The following is a 24,863-nucleotide window of genomic DNA, read 5'->3' as shown; positions in this document are numbered from 1 at the left end:
CGGTGTGGCGGCACCACTCACTTTAACCTCAAAAATTCACATGAGCAAATGTTTAATACTATGCTACAGTAATTTAGAGAGCAGGATTTTATCAACTTTGAGACAATGTTTAATCCTTAATTCTAATTATGACCTTAACCCCAACAATTTGAGAACAGTGGAGCCCCACAGAGCTCTGCAAGGAGCTGTCACTTCCCCACGCTGGATGACAGTAAATTTTCTACATTGCAGTCTTTGGCAGGTTGTAAAAAGGGGATAGATGGTGCTTACGCAGCACTTAAATTTTCAGTCACAGATATCAAAGTATTTATATACCTGCCACAAAATGTGATCGCAAAGAGAAGAAAAAAGAAAGCAGGAAAAGTTGATAGACATTAATACATAACATGAAGATTATCAGGGAATAGATTTTATTTGATGGATATGGTAGTGTTTTACATTTGGAAACTGAGCTCACTGTATTATCATAAAGCATAAGCTGAAAGATATGAACCCAGATTTGTCTCATCTTTGACTTACACAAAAGAACAGTTTCTCATAACTAGAGTTATCAATTTTGTTGCTATTTGTCTGAGTGTTTCTTAAGACTGTATTATTAATATTGTCTTCCATTATGTGTTTTTTTAGCTGAACTAAAATATGCTGTGACTGAATCCAAAGATTCATCATATGCTTTCCTTGGACAGCATTCTTTTAATATTCATAATTTCCCTTTAGGAGTGGACATAGCTGATCATCATCAAGTACCGGGAGATCTTTATATAGTGAAGCACTTTGCTTAGACAAAGTGATTCTTAAAATGCCTGAAACAATACATCATCTTCAGGGTAATTTTATTTGTTATCACAAGAGCGACTGAGCCAGGAGAGGGGAAAAAAGTAGGGTAGGAACCATCCAGGGAAGTCTCAACCTTTACACATTTCTGACTTTTCTGTGACTTTACTAGACTTACAAACCAGCTGAAATTTTAGCTGAGTGCTGAAATTCCTCCCTAAGGCCCCATAAAGGCTGGCCAACATGTGCTTAAATTTAATAGCAGATATTGTCTCCTGCCACTGAGCAACCAAGCTATTGCCCCACACATTCACTTAGGTCTCTTCAAAAAAACCCTAAAAAAACCCAATTAAAAAAAAAAAAAAAAAAAAAAAAAAACAGCAATAGAAACAAAGTGTCTTTTACATTATAACAGCGTCCTCCTAAAGGAAAAATAAGGAACCAAACCTGAACATGTCAAGATGATGATTTATCTTGTATAGAAGCTAGAATTCCATGGGGCAAATAAAGATTTCCTGTAGTACATCACAGAAATTAAATAATACTTTAAACACCAACCATCACCACCTAAAAACAAAGTAGTAAAGCATATTTTGTAATTTGATTGGTCTCTCAAGTGTATGAAAGAGAATGGTTTCAGTCTACAGGATAGGACAAATAAGATATCTTTCTGAACATTACATGTTCCTTAGTAATTACACACATTATTTTCATTAATCCTTCTTTTGACTACTAAGTTTGCTACCAAAATTTTCTAAGCTTGAGGCTTTTAGTTCAATCTTGCCATTTTGGAACAAATGTCTTCATGAGGTTGCATATCCCTCAATTATATGTCCAAGCTGCAAGAAAGGACAGTTTGAAGACAATACTGGTTTTTCCTAATTTCTGTGGTGGCAAGACTGAAATGGAGAATTTGAAGTCAGTCACCCACATTTCCTTCTTCCCTGGAGGTTATCCCATTAAAGAAAAAGTAGAATATTTAAGTACAGAGAGCAATACTTTTAGTAGCGTGTTCCTTACCCCACATTCACCTTCACTACTGTAATAACTCATGTCACATTCCACACCTTTCTGCTATGCAGGTTCAGCCCTTGTGCAGTTGTGTGCCCTATTTCAGAGTGTCAGAGGGCTGGCTCTGTACTGCACAGTGAGAGGATGTGTGCTGTGTCCACTTCCAGAATGTGGCATTGTGCCTGCTGGGGACCACAGGGGGCCCTGAAAACAAGTGCAGAACTGAAGCTTTCAGCAGATATCTCAGTGAAGTACATTGCATGAACGGGTTTATTCAAAATTCGAATACTCTAAAAAATTTGGCCTCTATTCAAGGAAAAGACCAGACTGGATTTGCAAATTCTGAAGCTGTAGAGAAACTAAGGGAAGATTCTGATATTCTGAGAACTGAATTCGGTGAGGGCATCAGATTTATAAATTTATAGAGCTCATTATATCCAAAGCAACCGTAACAGATTAATCCAGACCTTGTCTGCATAGAAAAAAAATCTACAGGACATTCCATCCAATAGGAAAAGGGACCATAAGCAGACTAATTTATATGTAAATTAAAGACCAATCCATTTGAGGGGGAGTTATCCCTGAAAAATGTGTGTACTTCTGTATAATAAAACCTGACTTCGAAGAGGTTTGAAACTCCTCTGTTGCCAGCCTCCAGTGCTGTGATATCAACTGTGGAAAACTCAATAGTCACCAATATTTCCATATGCACAACTCTATACCCTCACTGCAAGTGAATGTCTCCAGTAGAACTTGGCCTATACATTTTCTTCCCCACACAAATCAGATCTTTAACTTTATGAAGATTTTTCCATTTCCTGTTCTCACACCAGATGACATGAGAAATTAGTCCCATGGCAGATGAGCACCCTGGCAGCACTTTGATTTGTCACAAGAAATAAGACTCCCATAGAGTCTAATATATTAAGTAGATGTCAGTACTGACAAAAAAGTTAAAGAGCTCCTTCTGGAACAGTAGAGACTATCTGCATGTTTGGACACCTTTTTGCCAGTACAGAGTTTTTTCAAGCTTCTAAATGGGGATTTGAATCAGTTACTATTTTCTGGCAGAATAGTTTAAGTAGTTATGTTGCTGATTTTAAAAACTATTTTAACAAGGAATGGTGAACAGTATTAGGGTGTACGTGTGGGCTTTAATATGCTTATGATTACACAGGAATGATTCAGAAAATATACCTTCCATCCACATAAAGTTGAACTTGTTCCCCTCATCCTGACCTATCCCTTTCCCATTGTGGCATGTGGATTGTTTTTTAATTTTTAGTTCTTCACACGTGTTTTTATATCCCACAACATTTTTAAAGTGATGGTGATTTTAGAATCCTTGGTTGTCCTGACAAGGACGCACAAAGACTGCACTTGCAGGAGTAAACAGACCACTACAGTCAGCCAGCAAAAGCACTTTTCAAGTTAAGACAATTAAGACAACATGGAAAACATTGACAAGGGTCAAATTAGGATTGCACTTATACAGTCTAATGTTTCAGTGTTTATTCACACAAACATCATACTATTTTTATAACAGAAAAGTGAAACAAGGAGGATTTCAGAGAGTAGTTGTCTCACTTTTGTTGTGACGTGGATATATCACTGAATTGTTAAGCATGGCTTACTGTTCCAAGGGAGGACTATTTCTATAACATAATCTCGTTCTTATATCTATAGCTAAGTGAGACCTTTAGCAGACATTCTAACTATTATTATAAATGAGTCAAAGGCATTGTTAAAGCGTGAGCTTGGACTAGGCAGAAGATAGTTCGTTCCCATATTATATGCTGCAAAAAGCATCCATACCTCCCCCAAAACACTCACAGTTCCCCAAAACTACATAAACTTGATTAGTTTTTATTTTTTGGTAATATTTATAATCTTACTTCTCTTATTTCTTATCACTTTATCTGATAGAGAAAGTGAGAAATGGAGAATGACCCAAGAAACATAAATAATTTAAGTAAAAATTGTTTTGCTACAAGTTTTCAAAATAAAGTGAAACATTTTTTACAATAACAAAATCCATACATATTTATTATCTGAAAAACCTAAAGCTTGACCAGTTCAAGTTATAAGTGGTTATCTTAAATAATGCTGCACAACAAACTTGTCGAGTAACAGAGAACACTGTATTATTTATCACTCAGATGCTTTCACAGCTGGGGATAGCAAGGCAATGAGCAGTAGCAAAAATGGAGCTGTCAGGAATATGTTGTGTCAGACCAGTCTGATTTCCTTTAAAACTTTTTACTGGCCTAGAGAAGAAGTAGAAGACTCAGACCTTGTGACTTTTATCTGGTGTGTCCCAGAGGTCATTCTCATGAAAGACATGGGTAAACTTAGACTAGATTACAGCAGTGGGATGCACAAAGTTTGCAAAAGACTCTGAAAAGGAATACAAGAACACATGTGTCTTCCAAATCCATGTGGGTGGGACAACTGCAAAAGGAAAAGTTCAGGTGAGAACCAAAATTGGTCTTAGTAAGGACAAAAACTTCATTCTGGCTCTTGTGAAGTTTGCAGTATCCAAACAGAAAAAAAAGACTTGTGCACTCCTGTCAAGGATGACAGAGGTCCTTCTAAAGCCCTTTCTGAGTAAAGGGGGTCCCTTTTACTCTCAAGGTTCTCTCAGTCTATTTTTCCATAATAGGCTTAGTGATGTCCTGGAAATTATACACATACTGCAATGACACATGAAATGAGGTGCAGTTGAATGATGACCTTCACAAGTGAGTTTAAACCTGCAGGTGAAAACACACCAGGATCAGGCAAAACATGGTTATTTTTTAAAAGCATTTAAAAATATACAAACATTTCATATATCTGTTTTACAGAAAGGTTCAAAAGCACAGTCATGTTCTCTTCTGATTTTAAAAATCTGTCCTCTCTCGAGGGGATCCTATAGAAGTAGGATTCAAAGCTAGCAGAGAATATGTCATTGTACTTGCTCCTCACCAGGAAGCCAAAGCCCAGGGCCAAAGTTTTCTGTTACCAGAAGAGCAGGATGAGAGGATGGATTCCAACCTACGGAAGGAATATTGGAGAATTTTGTTTCACTTTTCTTTTGTTTCTATCATCCTTGCAAAAACTAATATGATCTTATATCACAGGAATGGTTTGTCAGTGAATGAATCTGGGGCATGCTTATAGAAGGGGGAGCTTCTGTTTGTACACACATCTCAGTAACCAGCAGTGATGAGAAAGCAAATACTGAAACATTCAAGACAGTTAAATGGGAGTTGAGATATGATAGTTTCTTAAATTGTGACTGACTCTGGCAGGGTATTTTAAAGCAGGATTTCAGCCAATGTCTGAAAAAGTGCATATCAAGCAGCCTTGAGCTTTTAATTTAATTTATATCAACCGGCTTACTCGGAGTTTTCAAATTGATTCACCACCACTGTTTGAACATTCTGTGACAGGAGCAATGCATATTGAAGTAGCTAAAGTTCTCCTTTCAGCATGCCTAATTAACTGTATTTCTGTCACAGGGAGTAGCAAAATATTAGAATATAGATGCATTCTGGATATCAGACAGCAAACTTTAACAGTTGTGACTGATAAAATTCATGATTTGGCTATCATACCATTGAGCATCTTCCTTTTTCATGACAATATATTCAAGTGTCCTTTTCCAATATGGTCAATGAAATGATAAAAAGTTCTCAATTCTCATAAGTAGATGTGGTCATGTTTGTGCTGAAGTAAAAAAAGTTACCACAGTAGTCTTGGAAATATTGAGAGGATTCAAAAGCACTGATGCCATCAGGAAAATTCAGGTTGCAGATAACAGTTGAATGGTGAATACAGAAAATCTCTGCAAATATTATGTATGAGACAGTTGCTTGAGCATTTTGGAAAAACAAACATATTTATAACAATCTGGAAATCACCTGCATGGGAACTAAGCTTTCAGAATAACACACTTGCTCTGAATAATTTATCCAGTTCCAATATTTACTCTCACATACCCTAGAATTGAATTACTTATATCTAAGCAACCATAATTGGAAAAGCATTTAAATCCTATTTTCTGCCACAGGTTTCTCTTTGACCTTGAGCAAGCTTTTTTTTTTGTGCATTTGTTCTGCTTTCCAAATATAGTAATGAAGGAACTGACAGAACTGTGAGGATGAAAATATTCTGATGCAAACAAGTAATGTTGCAGCAACATGGGCACCTAAGAAGCTTGTACAGAGCCCTTTGGAGAGAGAACTCTGGAAAGGAACTTTCACCATGGAGTTACTATTTAGGTCTAGATAAGAAGGATAGTGCTGAACTATGATTCAATGGCCATGATCACTGCTGCAACCTTGTATTTCCCCTCTAGTGTTTCAGCCTTTATTTTAGCCTATTGTAGCTATGAAGGCTCTTCAAGAAAAGAGAGACAAGACTGAAATCCTTGAGGCCTCTATATCTGAAAAGGGTCACTTGGTTTGTAAGATAAACAAAATGCATCCAAAATCATAAGAAAAGTATCAGAATACCCACAGGCTGCACGTAAGGTTAGCCTCACTTAAAACAGCACTAGCAGGAAGAGTTAAACAGGCTGACTTCCCATTTTGTCTGTTCCTGCACACTTCACTTGGGCTGCAAGGAAATCAGAGCTGTGACAGATCATTTATATTAATACAATGCACCTGCCAAATTATTTATACACCATAAGCATCAGTCTGGAGAAAGTGCACTCTGGGAACTTCATTGGTAGAGAAAAAAGGCTTCACTGAGAGGAAGGCATGTTAAAATAGAGCAGGATTTTGATCGCAGATATACTTTGGTAAATAGAGAGTGATGCTATGGAAGCCTGTAGACTTAGTTTGGATTCACACCAGTGAATATGATTGACAGGAAAAAAGTGTAAAATTGCAGCATAAGGTGATAAGTCACTGACAAGAAAATTGGAAAGAGAAATACAAGTTAGTGTTGGATTGATCTACTACTCTGTGTGTTTCTCCTGGAACAACTGAGCTTCTCCACCAGGCTGCTTTGACTATAATCAGTTATTTTCTAATCTCTAGGTGTACATTAACTTTAGATTACTGGGTGCTCCTAAAGTAAGAAAAACTAAAAAAAAAATCTACAGTTTCAAAGAGCATGTTTTCACAAGTACTAAAGAAACTGAAATATTTGGTAAGCACTGATTGGTTCCTCTAATACTTAATTTTGTTATTAAATAGCTTTTATATTATGTGTCTTGCTTTAGAAGGAATTCACATCCAAATGTCAACCCTTACTAGTAAAGGGCTTCAGATCTGCATCAAACAAGGTCCTGCAAAATTTATATCTTAATCTCAGCTATTTTGAAATAAAGTGTGCTCATATTTGGTTCCTTAAAGAGAGAGGTTTTCAGTGCTGACACAAAGAGGGATTTAAGGGAAGCTGTATGCTTTATTCAGCATTGAACATTTAATTTACTGTGTTTGATCTGTAGGTCATTGAAGTTTATTGAACTTTTTTTTCAGCTGATTACACTAACTTCAGCTCAGGCCCCAATACCTAGGATTTCATAGGATCACATGCTAATGCATGATTCAGTTTTTTTCTCTTAAGTCAACCTGCACATGTTGCCAGTCAGCATTATTCCTTTAGCTTCCTCACTTTGAGTTGGACTATATGAAAGCATGTGTAATTTAAAACCAGAAGGAGAACTTAGCATTAATCACTATGAAAAACTATTAAGCAGAAATTAATTAACAAATCAAAACCCATTTTTTTCCGACCCAGCAATCTGCCTTTTCTCCAAACTGACACTGCATAACAGAAAATAATCTTGCACATGCATAAATTCGGAGAGGCTGACAACACAGCATACATTTCCCCAGGATGCATGTCTTCAATGACTTACCTAGGTGTTAGCATCCCCTTTCTAAGCAGAAACTGGTAGATATACATAGTTTATAAGAAATAAATAGCACAAACAAGATATTGACTCTTGTGCTTTCAGAACAGGTGAAGCAAGCATTAAAAATGTTCTTGTAATAGCCATGTCTTTAATAGCATTTATCAGTTATCTACCTACTTGAATCAAAGGAAACACTGTCCTTCATGCCAGTAAGTTTTGGTTTATACCCATTTTACTTTACCCTCTTCAAAATGTGGCCTGTGATCTCTGATGGAAATATTCCAATCAACCAATCCACAGCATCTCCAATGAAATTTTGTTAAAATACAATATTGCTTAAGGGATGGAAAGGTTATTTCCATTCTTTTCTACCAGGGTTCTATGCTAAAAGGACATGCTAAGAAAAAGTCCAAGTCGTGTTGTGGAAAAACCCTCAAAAATAACAGGAAAGAGCATACACCCCAAAGGACCTGGTAAACTGTGATTTCTTGGAGGATGAGATCCAGAAGTCACCAAAAAAGAGTAAAGGATGACATCATAAGGAACATTATAACACAGAGTCAGGGAAAAAATGCTAGGATTTGCACCGGACAGGCCAGAAGAGGGAAACAAGAATTGAACCTGCAACAAAATATAATAATATGAAGAGAGGTTGGAAAAAAAATCACAACAAGAAACTCAGTAAAGTGCATGCTCAGCTGAGACAACTGAAGAACCCTTAAGAGTGGGTGGGTGACGCCTGAAAGCTCCTGCCGGGCACGAAACCACCAGCTCTGCAGACAGGAGGGGGCTCCCACAGCTGCTGGGCCAGGGCTACAAGAACTCCACACTGCCCTCAACTCCAGAAGGAGACACTGCAGGGTATGGTGAAGCTAATCCTACTTTTTTCTTAGAGAGGATGAACGAAAATCAAAATACTTTTAAAAACCTCCCCACAGAACAAGAAAGATTCTCTATAGTAACAATGAGAGGACGTTACATTTGTGTGTTGTGAAAAGAATTTAATCTCTATTATGCATATTATAATTTTACTCTTGCTTCCCATCATTCTTCTCTTGGCCTCATGATCAACTTCTAAGATGTTTTCTTAACAAAGTAAAGGCACTTGAAGTACTTTGAACTGTGGCTGCTTAAAAATCATGTCCTTGCACAGAATATGATTTACATATTTATAGACTTATTCCCATACAGTTATTTTAAACTAAGACACAGCTAACACTTTTTGTTATAGTCAGAGCTGAACAATTAAATCAATTGGGGCAAGGAGATGAGGTATTTTTCTGACTTCCACATAATTTATGGAAATATTTCCAGGTTAAACATATCAGTAGATCCTCAGTTCTTCCTCAGCTGTAAAGTCACCAATTATTTTAGATTTCAAGAAGGACTACGGCAAAGAGAAGGCTGTCTTTGTTCTTTCAGATGTCTAATAGTAAGCCTTGACACTACCACTTGGGCTTGCCTCTGACCCTAAACCACTACTTTCTAAGTAAAACATCATTTCACTCAGAAACCACTCACTCAGTCACTCCCCTTATTTTGTAATTTCATTCAGGATTTTGGAAAAGTTTTATAACGTAAAAGAGTGACCCAGCATCCTATGTCCCTGTCCCAGGAACGGACAGAGGGTGGAACAGACATCAATCAGAAGGGAAAAGTGTGTGATGCCTCACAGCTCAAACCCCATGGTTTCCCACTTCATACTCTTTTTATTTGTGTTTGGAATGATGGCTGCAGGATGCAGTTGGGTTCCCAGTGCAGACATTGCTCCTTGAGCAGACATTCCTATAGAGCAGGACTTGCTTATATGCTTTATATCTGAGAGCAACAGTTGTTGCTAACAAAAATGGGTTAACTTTGAGTTTTAAAAATTACTCCTTTAAGAGGAAATTATCTACACAGGTATTTTTCAGTAAAATTACCAATAACTATGTTTATTTGATTCATATTATTCTGCCTTCTGTACTAGTAGAAGAAATTCTGATACTAGGATTTTTTGAAAATCCCAAATTTCTTTTGTAATGACATCATGTCACAAACAGACTGACATGAAATGAACACTTAAAAAATGCTGGGAAATTACTTGTTTTGTCTGTATTTGGACCAATTTTGATAAACTTCATAGCTTCATTGGGCCATTATAGTTTTAAATAAGAAAAAAAACAGAGTAGATTATCTGTGGGGGACACAAAAAAACCATATAACAAACCCAAACTCTGAACCAAAATGAATGCAAAATAAGCCACCACCTAAATTTTACTATCAGGACAGTAACCAAACAGCTTTGCCTAATACAAAAACATTATTTGTGTAATAGAAGGCTGAACTAAACTATTTGATGAATGGTTTAACACTCTCATTTTTGTATTCCAAATGCAACAGTACCCTCAATGAGTTCTAATTAAAATCTTACTGTGGCTTGATGAAATACTACTTACTGAAATGAAACCCACATCAGCATGTTGGTTAATTTCTAATCATTTACCCTATAACAGTAAAATATAGTTTGCAGTCTCTTCACTTGCTAATCATGAGGGTGTCATTATGCAGCCTCTGCTGTCTATTTCCAGAAATAATCAGTGTAAAAATTACTTGAAATTTAGCCACAAATTGTTGTCCAAAGAAGAGTTCCAATCTGCTACTCTAAATTTAATTAAGTGCATATTCAGTTTATGTTTCTTTTCCCCCCCAATGAAGTTCCTGTTGCACATGAGGAACAGTTTAAATAGATTTGAGTACAAAAATAAGGGATTTAGCTTGGTGTAAATGGGTGGGTATCTGTGTGTGTGCCCACTACATGAGCAAAGAAAAGCGAATTGCAACATCGTGTCATTTCCCTGTACACCAGTAAAGATGATCAGGAAACAGCCAATTCCAGAGGCATCAGTAACAATGTTCTACACATTGCGAAGAGCAAAACCAGAAAACTAATTTGAAATAGCCTAACTACCACACTAAAGAAATTATTTCTGCATACTGACAGCAAATCAGAGGGAAGGAAACACTGACCAGTGTGTGGAGATTCAGCAGGAAGGTCAAAAGAAATGTGTGAAGAGATGTAGCTATTCTGATAACTGCATTTTTTTATTTTAAAACCCCTTCATTTTCTTGCAACATCAAAATGGTTTGTTTCTCTTTTGAAAGATTTTCTTCCCAGCATGTCTGCAAGACCTTGTGTCTCAGCCAGCAAAAGTGTCTTTCAAGCACCTAATGACTCAGATCTTTCTTAACATTCATGGAAGTATAAGGGAACAATAGAAATAAATTGGTTTAACATGGTATTTTTTCTGTTATGGGCACTGATCTGTGTGGTAAAACCTCCTTATCCAGAAAGATAACTGGATGCTTTCAATAAGGAAGAAAAGTATAAGTCTGCTTTCCACAAATAAGAGATCCATCTTGAGTGGTTCTGGAACTGAAGAGTGATATTTTGCAGACAGTGACCACGCACATGATTTTATGCTTCTAACACTCTTTTTGTAAAAGGGAGCACTAAATCAAAGCTTTTTATGTAGTGTAAATAAATTGAAACTCTTTCTCCTTATATTTCTAGTCCCTCTGCTCAGTCCAAGCCTGCCTTGCTTGCCAAATTTTAAATACCTGTCACCATGAAGTATGTTCTAAGCCCTTGGCTGATGCTTTTACTCTAGTGAATAGAATTTTTTGCCTACTTAGTAGATGCCAAACTGGAAAATTGTTAATAAATTTCTATTACTGTCAACTTCCTCTGGCTCCTTTTGTTTTAGCAAAATTGGATCTCAGAGGAGATACATATCTATTCCTCCTTCGTGTCTCAGCACTAATTAAATAATATGGACTTAATTAAGTAAAAGGCAAGCTCTGCAAATATATAATGTAAAAGTAGGTAGCATCGACCTCCTTCCCATGACTTATAGATTGCTACCACATGCCATTTGCTAGATCAGTATCTTTTCATTTCCCATACTGTTCAGCATACCCTGCTGCATGACTGGGAATGTTTTGGACCTGCAGCAATTGCTTCCTACAACAGCAGCAACAAAGAGCTGCTACTGAAGGAGGTTTGTACCATTAAGGCTGCTATAATTCCCAGTACAAATAAATAAACATTCTCAAGCAGGATTAATGCAAGTCTATCCTTCACCTGACAGAACTCAGTCTAACACTGAAGTAGTGTGTGGGTAACAGTATGAACAAGGCAGCTCACACAGGAGGTGAAGATTGGAAACCTTGCCTGTCATTTAACCTTTTAGATATCTAAAGAACAGAGACATTATTGGGATCTGCTGATGGCCTATTTCACGTTAGCCTTGAAAATACCTGAGCAGCAATAGGCTCTTATGCTGTTAATACACATTTTAAGCATTTTTTTCCTGAGAAAATTTGGTGCCTGAATCATGACGAACAAGTCTAACAAAACAAAATTATTCCCTGAGCTGACAGCAAGAGCATGTGTTGATATACAATTGATCCTGGTTGGAAGCTTTCAACAAGAAATAACTAATAAGTCGATGAATGACATTAAGGTGCTCCTGCTGTGTTGGCTTCAGGTTACTCAGATTTGCTTCAATGCTCTTGTGCCCCATAACTCTCCCCACACTCTTCTCTTGTGAGCTGAGAGCAAAGAACAAAGCTGCAACCAGGACTACACTAATGCAAAGGTTCCCAAAGTGGAACAAATGAAGACATTTAAACCGTGCCTGAACTCCAGGAGCCACAGTGGAAACTTCTTGAATTAGCCTCTTGTGTGTTCTGGGCTGCAGGGAAGCCACAGCAGGCTGCAGACAGGTTCCTGCGCTGCAAACCCACCAAGCATCTCCCCTGCAATCTTCACAGACCCTCAGAGAAATCACAGCACTCTGAAAAACTGGGATTTTGTCTACTTAACTTGGCACAGAAGTGAAATACTCACTTTTCATTTGTGATCAGCTCATGATGATACTCACCAGGGAGTGGGATTCTATATGAAGACTGCATGGTTAAACACAGCCAAAGTACTAACTAGGGCTCATCAGTAACGTTGTTAAACAGATCACACAGTGTCTAAATACTCTCTTTTTATATATACATTTTCTAGTGTATAATTTAACTGTTTTGATTAACACTCCAGAGTTAAACTCTTATTAGCTACTTTAATTACTTTCATTTCACTTACAACACTGCTCATTAAAAGTTATTATTTTACTAGCTATATTTACTATGGTAGGTACTGTAGTAACATTCTTCACTGCTCATCCAAAATAGTCATAGGATGCACACTTAAATTGAAAAAAAAAAATGCAGTATTTTTAGCAAGGTTATGAGCAGCACATGTCAGCAAAGCCTTTAACATTTGGTGGTTTCTAAATGGCACACTCACAATGCAGTTCACTGAACTCTTGATCGCATGTTTTCTTATCATGAATTCCCAAAAGAGAACATCTCTGTAGCATCAACACCTATAATACTAGTACTAATTAGTATGTGAATAACCATACAATATTTACTACATCTTCATATGAAGTTTCTTTTCAATAGAAGTTTAACTGGGTAAGAGACACACTAATATATACACATTGCATGTTAGACACTAACTAATAACTTATATACTTATTTCTTTAATCTTCAAATCTAACACACAATGTGAGACCTTTATTTGGTGTAAATATGTACAGGAGAATTCAATTAATAAAGCTGTGGTGTTATTCAGTATCACAGAATTTGAGCAAAAGTCTTTTCAACTACACTTAGAAAAAATATCTGATTATATTTTTGTGCAGAATATCAACATGGGAGTATTCATAAAGAGAAAAATCAAGTCATAAATACAACAAACATGCAGATACATACAACAGAACATACACATGGATGAAAAATGTATCCTTAACTCAAGGCACTTCTCTACAGTGAAAGAGAGATTTGCGCTACAAGAGGGTTAAATTCTGCAACGTTCAAAGCTTCCTGGAGATGATTTGACACAGACAGCTTTAAACATTCCAGTACTTTCATTGCATTCTTGATTTCAAACAATAAGAGAATAAGTGCAAAGTGAGAGAAGATTTATGGAGTTATCATATTAGTATAAAAACCCAGATAGCACAAAAATTCTGAGGAAGTAATTTTTCATCCCATGAATGCTACTGTAATTATGAAAGAATTCACTTACATCTCTAAACTTTTCTAAAGTGCATGCAGTCCCCTTAAGTTACAAGTTGGAAGGCAGTAAATACAGGCAGTGCATGTAACAACACTGAGCAGCTATGGCAAGCTCGCACCTCCGGAGCCACTGAAACCTGATCATTGATTAGGCTCCTACAGCTTTTTGAGTGCCCCACTGTCTCCTTTTCCTTATCTCTTACGCTTTTGCACACCCAGACATTGCAAAAGGTAAAGGCTTTAAGGGACTGAATGGAAGTTTAGAAAAGGGATTAGTATTGGTGGCACTGTGCTTCATCAAACTAATCTGGCACCAATGTCAAGCCCTCTTAACAGATTCCCTTTTTTTCCAGGCTACGTGAAGAAAGATACATTCCTACAAGATTCTGTAAAGAACTTCATTGTGCATATGTTATTCCTTGCATCATTAAAGCAAGGAGCAAGGAACAATTTTCATAGTTATTGTATCAACAACCCCTAATCTTTGAAAAATCAGTCCTGGATTTGGAAGATAGCTGACACCCTATACCTGCTATGCAACCCCTCCCTAAAAAGACATATTGAACCATTGTGACCCTTAGAAACATATATAAATAGTGCATCTATTCTCAGACCTAAATGGTAATAAAGTCACAAGGCCTTAAAGGTTTTCTGGTTTATGCTGCAATAAGAATAAAATCAGTATGTGGTAGTACGAAATATAAAAACAGAGCTTAATCCAAAAAGAGACTAAAATGCAATTCAGTTAGAGAGGTTTATTGCCTATTAGCATCCTGGGGCCTCCCTTTGTCCTCATTGACTTGAATCAGGCTCCTATAGAACACAAAAGACCAGTCCAACCTTGCAGCTAAAGGGAATTCCCTTCAGGGGAGCAGGTATCAAAAGAAACCACATGGCAGGTAAGATGATGGGACTTTCTCCTAAACAGGTGCCAAAACCAAACCCCACTCCAATAGGCACTTATTGATGACATTTCTGACAGCTGCTCTCCTTTAAAAGGCATCCCTGCAGCCTGGGATGGACACATAAAACTTCTCCAAAAGATGTCAGTGTGACAGTTTTCATGACAAATAATCCACTGAAATGAAGCAAATGCATGTGTTGTGGTACCCAAATCCCTCTCCAAAATGAATAATTTAAAATCAGACATTCACTTGCCATTTAAGCTATAACTTTATTTAAGGTGCTCTTCCCCAAGGCAGCTACAACCAGAGTTTGGTCATTTGCACCTCTTGAGCACATCCCAGTGTGGAAGAACATGTGGGATATCTGCACAAACACTGAGGACAGTCAGAAGCCAGACTTTAAATGACCTCATGCTAGGATTTTCAGGAAGGCTTAGGGAAGTCAGGGATTCACTTTCACTGGCAACTGTGTGTCAGAGTCCTTTGAGCTTGTCTAGAAGGCTCAGCCTAAATTAAATAGAATAGTTGGGCATTAATATTCTTGAGGTGGTGTTCCAGCAGTCCAGTTCATTTTGACAGGCTGCCAAAATGGAAGGAACCTTTATCTAAGGAAGGAAGAACCTTAATCTAAGGAACCCAGAAAGTGGTTCCTTAGATTAAGGCCTTCGTTTCCAATAGGCATCTCAGTCTGTATTCTCAGTGGCAGCAGGTCTCTGTTAATAGTATTTGTGGTTTGTTTCAGTCCTGACCCTTTACAACACTCAGTTCTCTGGTTTGGATATATTGGACTGTTATAACAAAAATCTCTAAAAATTTTCAAAGCTGTATTACAAAAGATACAGCAATTAAGGGAAAGACAAAAATCTGTTTTAATGGCCCAAACCTAGTTTAATGGCCCAAACCCAAAAAAAAAAGCACTTTTGACTGAGTGAAACAGCAAAAAAATACCTTTTACGCTCAACTTTCACACACTGTTGCTCTTTTTTTGGTAGCAGCAAGTTACACACCTCATAGTTAGAAAAAAAGCCATCCTGGATTTAACTTGCTAATCCAAAAGAAACACTAAGAAATCTCCACACCAGACAGAACTATGGCTGCTCCATAGCTACTCCACCCTATTGTAGCCTCAGTTGGCTGATGCTAACAGCAAAGCAACAGAGGACAGACAGAGGTTTTCCCTTACCTTTAGACAGATCACATTTGTAGCAGGTTGATGGAAAAGGCACAACTAACACTGAAGAAGGCTCCAAGCAGCAGCATTTAACCATCCTTGAGCGCAACCTTTTATAGCCTTCACCTTACATGCACTACACCTGTGTGGGCTCTCGGCCCTGCTGTGATTGGTTTGTAACCCCAGCACCCCCTGCTCATCACTCTAAAAGCTGCAGCCCCTGAGGGATGAGGCTCTGCCACAGCCCCGTTCCCAAACACCACAAGCTCTTTGTGCCCACATCAGGGGACTGTCACAGGAGATTGGGAAATGAAAGGGTCCCATCACAGACCAAGTATTGCTTTATAACACAGTGTAAGGAAGTATTCCAAGGTACTGTGGAGGGTGGAAGAAAAAAAGGGAATAGAAGGCTGGGCACATTCAGGAAGTTACAGGCAATAGCTAAGAAGGAATAAGTATAAAAAGAGAAAGCTGGATTCCAGGAGCAGGGGAAATGCAAGTGGAGGCTGCAGTGGGGTGCTTAAAGGATTGTGTGTTAACAGCACAGGGAGGTAGTGGGATCTCAGGAGATGAAGTGGTTCAATGCCACAAGGAAGGAAGGAAGGAAGGCAAAGAAAGAAAAACATTTCTAAATGGGTGTGTAAATAAAGGACTTTCCATAAGAGATGGAGGCTTGCAAAACACTGAACAGATTGGAAAAATAGAATGACTGGACAAATTATGGACTTGCAATTTTACATTCTACTACTTCTGACAGGATAGTTTTACTTTGATAAAGGCTACGTAAATCACATTTTCTGCATCCACAGATCTGCAAACAACTCTTGTTCTGTGTTACATATGCTGACTTGAAGATGAGTCCTCTCTAACTGCCCCAAATTTTTCTTGTCTTTTTTAAAAAAGAAGCATTTATTCTATTATGTTTAGAAACCTGGTGTTCCCCATGCCAGGAAGGAGGAAGCAAAAGGCAGACTTTAATTTTTTTTTTTTTGGATATTGGTCTCATGACCTTACTAAGGTTAAACTATATTTTGCTTTTAAGGACTCCTGTCAGACATAGTTCATGGAGAGATGAAGACTTTGATGCCCTCTTGGTGCCCCCTTGGAAACTCCATAGAAATACTGATGTCTTGAGTTTCTGAACATCCCTGTTCTCAGGCTGGCTGTGGTATTGCTGCTGATAGAGAGAGGGAAGCAATCCCCAGACAGGCAGCAGAAGGTTTGTTCTTGTTACTGCCATCTGTGCAAGCCCCTACACACAGCACAAACCAACCAAAAAGCACCACCCATGTTCCACAGATGGCCTTCAGTTACAACTTGCAGTTTAGGAAATGTGGTTGGTACCTAAAGTCTAAAAACTTGCTTTTCTCTGTGTCCTTTCAAGAGTCTCAGATCAAGAAGAAAGATGAGAGTGGCCATCACAGCTAAAATCAAGTTTCTCAACAGACATAATCTGAGCAGAACACATAGCTCTATCAGCATTACCCATATGTAGTTACAGCCCTATTAGAGATCCATTGGATCCCAAAATATCAGCCCAGAGAAAAGAGCACATTCTGTAGAAATGAGGTATTGTGCTTGGGGATTTGTTTATTTATTTGTTTCCCCAAAAATAAATGATTTAGCATTGTTTCCCCCAGAAGAACTGACCCAGGTCACAATTTTTCTCAGGCAATTCAATCATTTCTGCACCCAGAGTGCAGTGAAGTCCATGTGAAAACACCAACAGCCAATTTATCCATCTTCTAACACCATCCAAAATGAAAGATTTTTTACCTTTGGACAAGGTGAATAGGATGGAATGATCCAGGTGGAAACCCTGAGCAATTCCTTACATTCATTACTGAACATCATGAGTCCCTGTAATTCCTGCATATTCCATATCCTCTCAGTTTTGATGCTCATCAGAAGTCTTTCTTATTTCACTCAGCAGCTGTTTGTTCTTTACTTTGGTGGTATTAGATAGAGCTGATTATTTGTTTACAGTTATTACTTATATGTTTTAATGGAAAGCAGGAAGCCAAGAGTTTTAAATACTCAGCAGAACTCCCCCCATTTATGAAAGAATGCAAACAACAATTCTAAGAGTGCTTTAGTCTTTTATCATCCTTCCTGTGTTCTCATTTGATAATTCACATTTTTCCATTACTGTGCTGTCATTGGCTTTGTAGTCAGCTTTAGCATAGAACACCATTTTTTCCAGCTTTTTACTCAAAAATAAGATATTAGAGGCCTGCTGTGCTGATCAGCAGTGATAGTCCCCAGCAGATCCAGCAGCAGTGTCAGGGGATAATTTGGCAATACACTCAGTTTTCTTCTTTCTAATCTGTCTGTACTTATTCCCAGGAACATGTGACTACGAGAATCCTGACAAGGACAAATGGGTATCCTCCTGCTGCACTATATTCACCCCACCTGATCTGACTGAGGGTTTTACCATGAAAAACAACCTTCACTGGTGTCAGTAAAACTGATAAAGCAATCCAGAATAATTCTGTCTGATGGTTTGCAAATGGATTCGTCTGGGATTTGCAGACACATTTTTCCCAAGTATTTAACTCTAATCTTCTAATCTTGGGATTTTCCAGTATAGCACTAAGTCCTAAAACCCAATCAAATGAGAGTAATGTAAATTCTGACCCAATTAAATGTATTAATGGGTAATATAAAAAAACCCAACAAACCGAAAAAAAAACCCAAACCCCCAAACCCAACCCAAACACACACACAGAAGAAAGAAAAAGGAAAAAAAAGAAAAAATAACTAAATAATACCATAAAATTTTAATGGTAGTTCAAGAAAAAAATATTAAAGTAATTGAAATGTTGTTCTCAAAGGATCTATCTAAAAGTTAATGGAGAAGGGAGCAAAGGAAGACTTCCCTTTCTTTCTCTTTTGTTCCAAGAAATGTGCACAGAAATGCTTAGCAACTTGCAAAACTCATGAAGGACACATAGGACAGAAGGATCCCATAATTTTGCCCTTATCTCTTGTACCAATCCTTGCTACATAAGCAAAATGTGTAGGAAATGTCTCTGTTGTACCTTGATAACTTCAATACACTTTAGTTATGGAGTTGGCAGCTTCAGTTTAGCTGAAAAGCTGAAAAGCAGAGTTTCTTAATATCAAATTCTCCCAAGAAGGGATGTAGTTCCTAGAGACATAGATTGTCTAAAATGCTCATTATTTTATCAGCAATATAAAATTAAAGCAACTGAACATCCAGATGCGCCTCAATAATTTCATGCAAAACTTTACTGTGTAAAAAGCTGTCAAGTCAACAATCTCACTGCGGCTGGCAGGAAATTATTCCAAGGTCAACATGTTACATAAGCAATCATGAGAAAGCTTATCTGAGACTAGGCAGCTCATGCTGACTCCCCATCATGCAACAAGCTCAATTTACCTTTCAGCCAAAGTCATGCTCTAGTTTCACACAAGTAACAAGTCCTGTATTAGGTCCCCTGAGGACTTTTTACAGTAAATGCGCAATCTGAATTGGTTAATAAAACATTACATATTATTACCTGTTTTCACCATACCTAAGGTAGGAAATAGGATGATTTTGAAATTAAATCCACCACCCCCTCGTTTCTCTCAGCAGACATGGATAGGAAAGATGATCTAATTAATATTTCCCCTTTTGCCTCTGAAGTAATTTCACATTCAGATTCATACTTCTATAAATTTCTTCATTGTGACAAATGAAATATTGAGCTATAAATCAGCCTTAGCTTTTTTCAAGATTTGGCTTTCATTATGTTTTGAGAAACTTATTGCTCCACTTTCATGTGTTCAAACACCTGAATTCCATTGTACTTCTGCCGCTTGGCTGGGTAAAGTGATGTTTACTCAAAAGGAGGCAACACTCCTTAAGTGAATAATGAATCCTACTGTCTACATGGGAATTGTTCTTGCTCACATGAAAGATTACTGTTGCATTAATAAAATACTGCATGAATGTTCATGATGAAGCAAGTAAAAAAAATTTAGGATGTAGACAAGATGAAAAGGGAAAACATGATTTCTAAAAAAACCCAAAATAACCCTTGTAAACAGGTTTTCAACTTTTAATGTCGGTGCAGAATTCTGAATGCCTCGTGAAAAAGGGTTAAAGTATATAAAAAAGGTAAGGTGATAAGCAAACATTTATTTTTTGTGTATTCTTGTCATCTATCTTGGAATATAAGTAAAAAATCTTGAATAAATAAATAAAAGTTCTACAAACATTGTGTGCAATCCAATGAATATGGAAACCCTATGTATATTTGAAATTATTTTCTCGTCTCATCTGTTTAAGGAAAAAAATCAACATTATATTTTCTAATTCAGGATAACAGATATCAGTTCTGTTGCTAGCATATTAGCATTTATTTATTTTTTAAATGTTAGCTAAAAATAAAAAAAAAATCAATAGTTCAATTACAGCTGTAGCTTAATATAATTCTTTCCAGTATTTTTGCTATGTTGACTTAAATGCTTATCCTTTTTTCTCCAATGAAGAAGAAAATTCAGCTGAAATGTTTTCTCTCTATACAATCCTTATTCTTGTCCTGCCTTGGTTAGCTCTCATTTTGTTATTAATAGCACCCAAGTGAAAATATGGGAGTTCTGTGGCTTGCCTTCTTAATAATGAATAAAGGTGATGCATTGTATGAAACTGCCTCAATAATTTAAAAGGTAATATCAAGAAAAGACTAACTGTAGTGGTCTGCAGAAAATATATTGAATTGAAAAATTATTTATAAGTTGCAGAGATGTTAAAATGCTAAATTTAAGTACAAAGTTCATAGTTTATTAGAAATATTAAAGTTTTAACACCAAGCATGGATATTTTCCTACTTTTTTAAAGTTGTATATTATTTTCTATTCCTGACCTTTTGTATATATACTTAGAGATAAAATCATTTAGAGATAGATTCATTCAGAGATAGAGACATTCTTTTGACAGGATGCCCTTTGACCTTCAATTCTAGTTAGAGAAAGACAAAAGAAAGGGATAGAAGGCTTCACTATAATCATTGCTTCTGGTTTCAAACGTACAAGCTGTTTGATATGCAGAAGATGGGCAAGCAATTCACTATAAACTGACTTCTCTTTGATACTCAAAGTCTAAGTTATACAGCAGATCACTTCTGATTATTTAGTGTATAACTATACATTAATGCCCAGGTTGAATTATGAAATTAAATAACACATGCACACTAATAAGAGCTGACTTGTGCCTGTTGTGTTTCATGAAAGTTTCTCCAAAACCAGAATAAAACTTTCAATGCTCTCCCATCCTATGAGACTCGAATTCTAGCTAGATAAAGAGATTAAATAAAAATCTAGTACAAAACTGAACATAATTCTGGCAGAGGAAATAGTAACTTGCATAACATAACTTTGTCATCCAGTCAGAAAAAAACAATAGATTTAGACCAATCACACTGCTTATACTGGAGAAATAATACTCCTAAGAAACAGTTTTAAATGTATACCTTAGCACAGATTTATCCAAACTTGGCCCTTTTATGAAGAGCTATCAAAAAAATCAGCACTCCAGTATAAGCATAGGCAAAAAAAACCCCCATCCTCAAACCATCATTATTGTAAAATACATGCTAAATACACTGTTTGTTCTAAAACATTTGACCAGATATACTAAAAGTGTTTTTTATTGTGGGCAGTCCCCCCCAACTGAAAAAGGATCTAAATACATTAACATATGGCAAAATACTTAAATCTCTGTTTTATTATTCATCCTCTCCCTGCAGAAACAGGAAGTGCCTGTATGGGGACCCAGGTACTTCATTCCCTTGCACACATTCCCACACTACCTCATTGCTTTTTCTCAAAAGAGTAAACCACAAGCAAAGACATTTTTAACAGGGACAGAGATACAGATACAGAAGAGAGAAAAATAAGTCAGATGAGCAATGTAGTCAGTTCAGCTTTACACCAGAAGTGTCCCCTTTCCCAGGACATGAGACAGGACATTTGAGAACGACACTGTTGCTGTATTTACAGTCTGGAACTGGTGGGCAATTTGCAATGGGCAGGAAGTGCCGAGTTGTTTTGGGGCAGCAGAATTGTAAGCTCTGCTGTACGTGTATTTGTACCTGCAAGCAAAGCTCCAATGTCAGCCACAATGAATAAATGGTGGAACATATATATTATTCCTGATTTTGTATTAATACAAATTTGGATGACAGAGTCTAGAAGTAAAACCATGCAGTTTCGCACCTAAGATGCAATATGCACACAGACGTAGACTGCAACTTATTGTACAAAGTCGTCAAAACTGGCTTTTTAGAATGATGCCAGTTCTGCAAAACTCAACGGACTGGCAAGAAGGCTTTGAGATATTTTATCCTGGTGCTGATGACATATAATTTTTTTGGCTTTGAAAAGAGCAACAATGACAACATTTCAGTGTTATACCATGATTATTTTCAGTTAAAATAAACCAAACCAACTCAAACAAACAAAGCAGTAATAACAGCAACACATAATGTTTACATCTCTAAAGAAAATACTGCCACACTATGTTGTAAACAGTGATTTACATTACGTATTCAATAGTTAGATATGAGTGCATCCTGTATTTTCTAGCTAATTTTGTCAAATGAATGGTTATGAATGTGCCAGCTTAACAATATTTGTCTAAAAAGCTTTCTCTTTCTTTACTTGGATTTAATAGTCTTTGCACAAAGTCCATATATAGGAATTTCAATATAAATTCAGAATAGCCTTGTTATTGCAACCGTGGTCACCATAAAAATGTCATCATTTACATAAGAAACAGAACGATAGCACCATCCTTCTAACTAACCAATACCCCAACGCACCCAAAACCATATAAAGCTTAAAATAGTTCAGAAATAAAATAAAACTGGATTTACTTGACTCTTTAGATGGAAGGAATAATTTGATAAAAAAAAATTTTTGTGCCCTAATACTGAATTTAATCCTCCATTTCACCCTTGGAAAGTGTAGTGTTTAACCATAAAGTACATTTTAAAATGTTAAATCTGCTTCACTTTCCCCTTCATTCGCCAAAACAGTAATTGCAAGCTTTGATGCCAGGTTTGTTTTATTAGCTCATTTAGATAAGGGAACTTTTGGTCAGTGACTCAGAAGAACATTATCTTAAAACTTTGTGAAAAATTGTGTGACTTCAAAAGCACGGTGAAATACAAAGATGCTATTGAACCTTTTATCCTCACTGGCATCCTGTACAAATCCATTCACACAGTTCTCCAGCCCTGCCAGATATTAATAACCTGTTTGTTGGGTTTTTTTAATATGAAGGTGTCAGAGTTCAATACACTCTGACCAGAATATTTTGGCCATTCCATGCATGGAGGGGTTTATATTTAATATAAAATGTACTTATTTAAAAACAACATGTATTACAAAGTATTTCTGACTTAGCAGGTCACTAAATACACTATAGGTTATATCGGCATTTAGCAAAAAGTTTGGAATAAATAGTTCAATCCCAATACCAATGTGATTTCCAGTGCCAGTCCCTGGATTGCTGGGAAAGAGCAGGGAGGTTACAGTCGGCTCAAGCCCTTGCTCTCTCTATTAAGCTTTTGGCAGTTGTTTAGGGTTTATACCCTTGCTGGGCTGCGCCAGCTGCCCAGTCCTGCCCGGATGGCCTGGCTACCCCTGGGGCACATGTACTCCTTTGCCGAGCTCCAGAAGGAACATTGGCAGCAGCGATTGATGCCATTGGTACCTGATCACCTCAAACAAAGGCAGCCCCACCCCGCTCGAGTGCTGGTGACAAACCGGCCGTGGTCCCTTTGTATCAGACACAGAAACACCCTCCCCCTGTGCTCTGAGCCTGCTCTCGTTTATGGGGTTATTGGCCAGTCCCAGAGGATCAAAGTTATGAAATTCGTTGTTACAAACCCTACTAGAACTGCCATACGGATATCTCCCCTTCCCCTGAACTGCTATAGAAACCCAAAAGATACTCAAGTGGTTACTCATTCTTTTACTGTGATGTATTTGTAGTTTTTCAAGTTCCAAACCTGCATATCTTGTCAAATGCCACGGATCCATTTAGGCTGCGGAAGCTAGACATCAAAAACTGCAAATGAAGCATCTTCATGAAAAATGCTTATACAGATAAGATATTGCAACTCAGTGATGGCAACACAGCAGTCCCGGCCCACTGTTCAATCAGTTTTGGGCTTTAGGCAGCATTTAAAGTGATTTCTGTGTACACATATAAAAGGCAATTGCCCTGCAGTTGGGGGTATCAATTACTCATTGTTAGCTCTATCTTTCTTAGGGATATTTGTGCAGCTGTAAATCCATTCTGTACTACTTCATAGTCATTAACATTGGAAAAGCCATCTAAGATCATCAAGTTCAGCTGTTAATACACACTACCGTGGACTAAACCACATCCCCAAAAGTCACATTCACACAACTTTGAACACCTCCAGGGATGATGATTTCACCACTTCCTTGAGTAGCCAGTTCCAATGCCTGATCCTACTTTCAGTAAAAAAAGTTTTCTTAACATCTAGTCTAAACCTCCCCTGGTGTTACTCCATTGGAAATGAAATAAATCTTTATTCAGTATAAACATTTCTGCAAACAGAAGCCAGGATTTGCAAGGTTTGGTGTCAGGAAATTGTTTTTCAGTGGGAATAAACTACAATCTGGGTACCCTAGAGTGTTCAGTTTGCTATTTTGCTCGGCTCTTTGCATCACCTCTCATTTTAAAGTCAAGAGCCACTAGTGCAGATCCACACCAGCCACAGTAACTTACAGCCACTAAAGACAAGCTTTATTATCAACTCCTGGCAGCATTTCATGTTTGGATCCTTCTTGCAGATGCTTTCAGAGTTTACTGTAATTACTATCAGAGAACATCAATATTTGTCAGAAGACCTCATTGCCAATTCCCACTAATACTGCTTCTTTCCAAAGCAAAGATGGATGAATGATTTCCAGATACTTTAGGGGTCAGATCATCTGTGATGTTAAATCTGTTTCATTAGTGCCATTGAATCATGCCGCTCAGGAT

The 24,863-nt window shown here is 37.3% G+C and overlaps 1 long non-coding RNA gene across 2 annotated transcripts in view; it reads right to left on the bottom strand.

The window, feature by feature from the left end:
* Nucleotides 1–15,906, bottom strand: part of LOC136364548 (uncharacterized) — a 132,785-nt gene extending 116,879 nt beyond the window's left edge. For both annotated transcript variants that reach the window (XR_010744174.1, XR_010744175.1), the window contains exon 1: nt 15,842–15,906. This is a non-coding gene — a long non-coding RNA (uncharacterized lncRNA). The remainder of the gene's footprint in view (nt 1–15,841) is intronic.
* Nucleotides 15,907–24,863: the final 8,957 nt, after the last annotated feature.

The sequence above is a fragment of the Sylvia atricapilla genome, chromosome 8 (assembly GCF_009819655.1).
Source record: "Sylvia atricapilla isolate bSylAtr1 chromosome 8, bSylAtr1.pri, whole genome shotgun sequence".
Taxonomy (NCBI): Eukaryota; Metazoa; Chordata; class Aves; order Passeriformes; family Sylviidae; genus Sylvia; species Sylvia atricapilla.
This window is presented reverse-complemented; position numbering and strand designations above follow the sequence as displayed.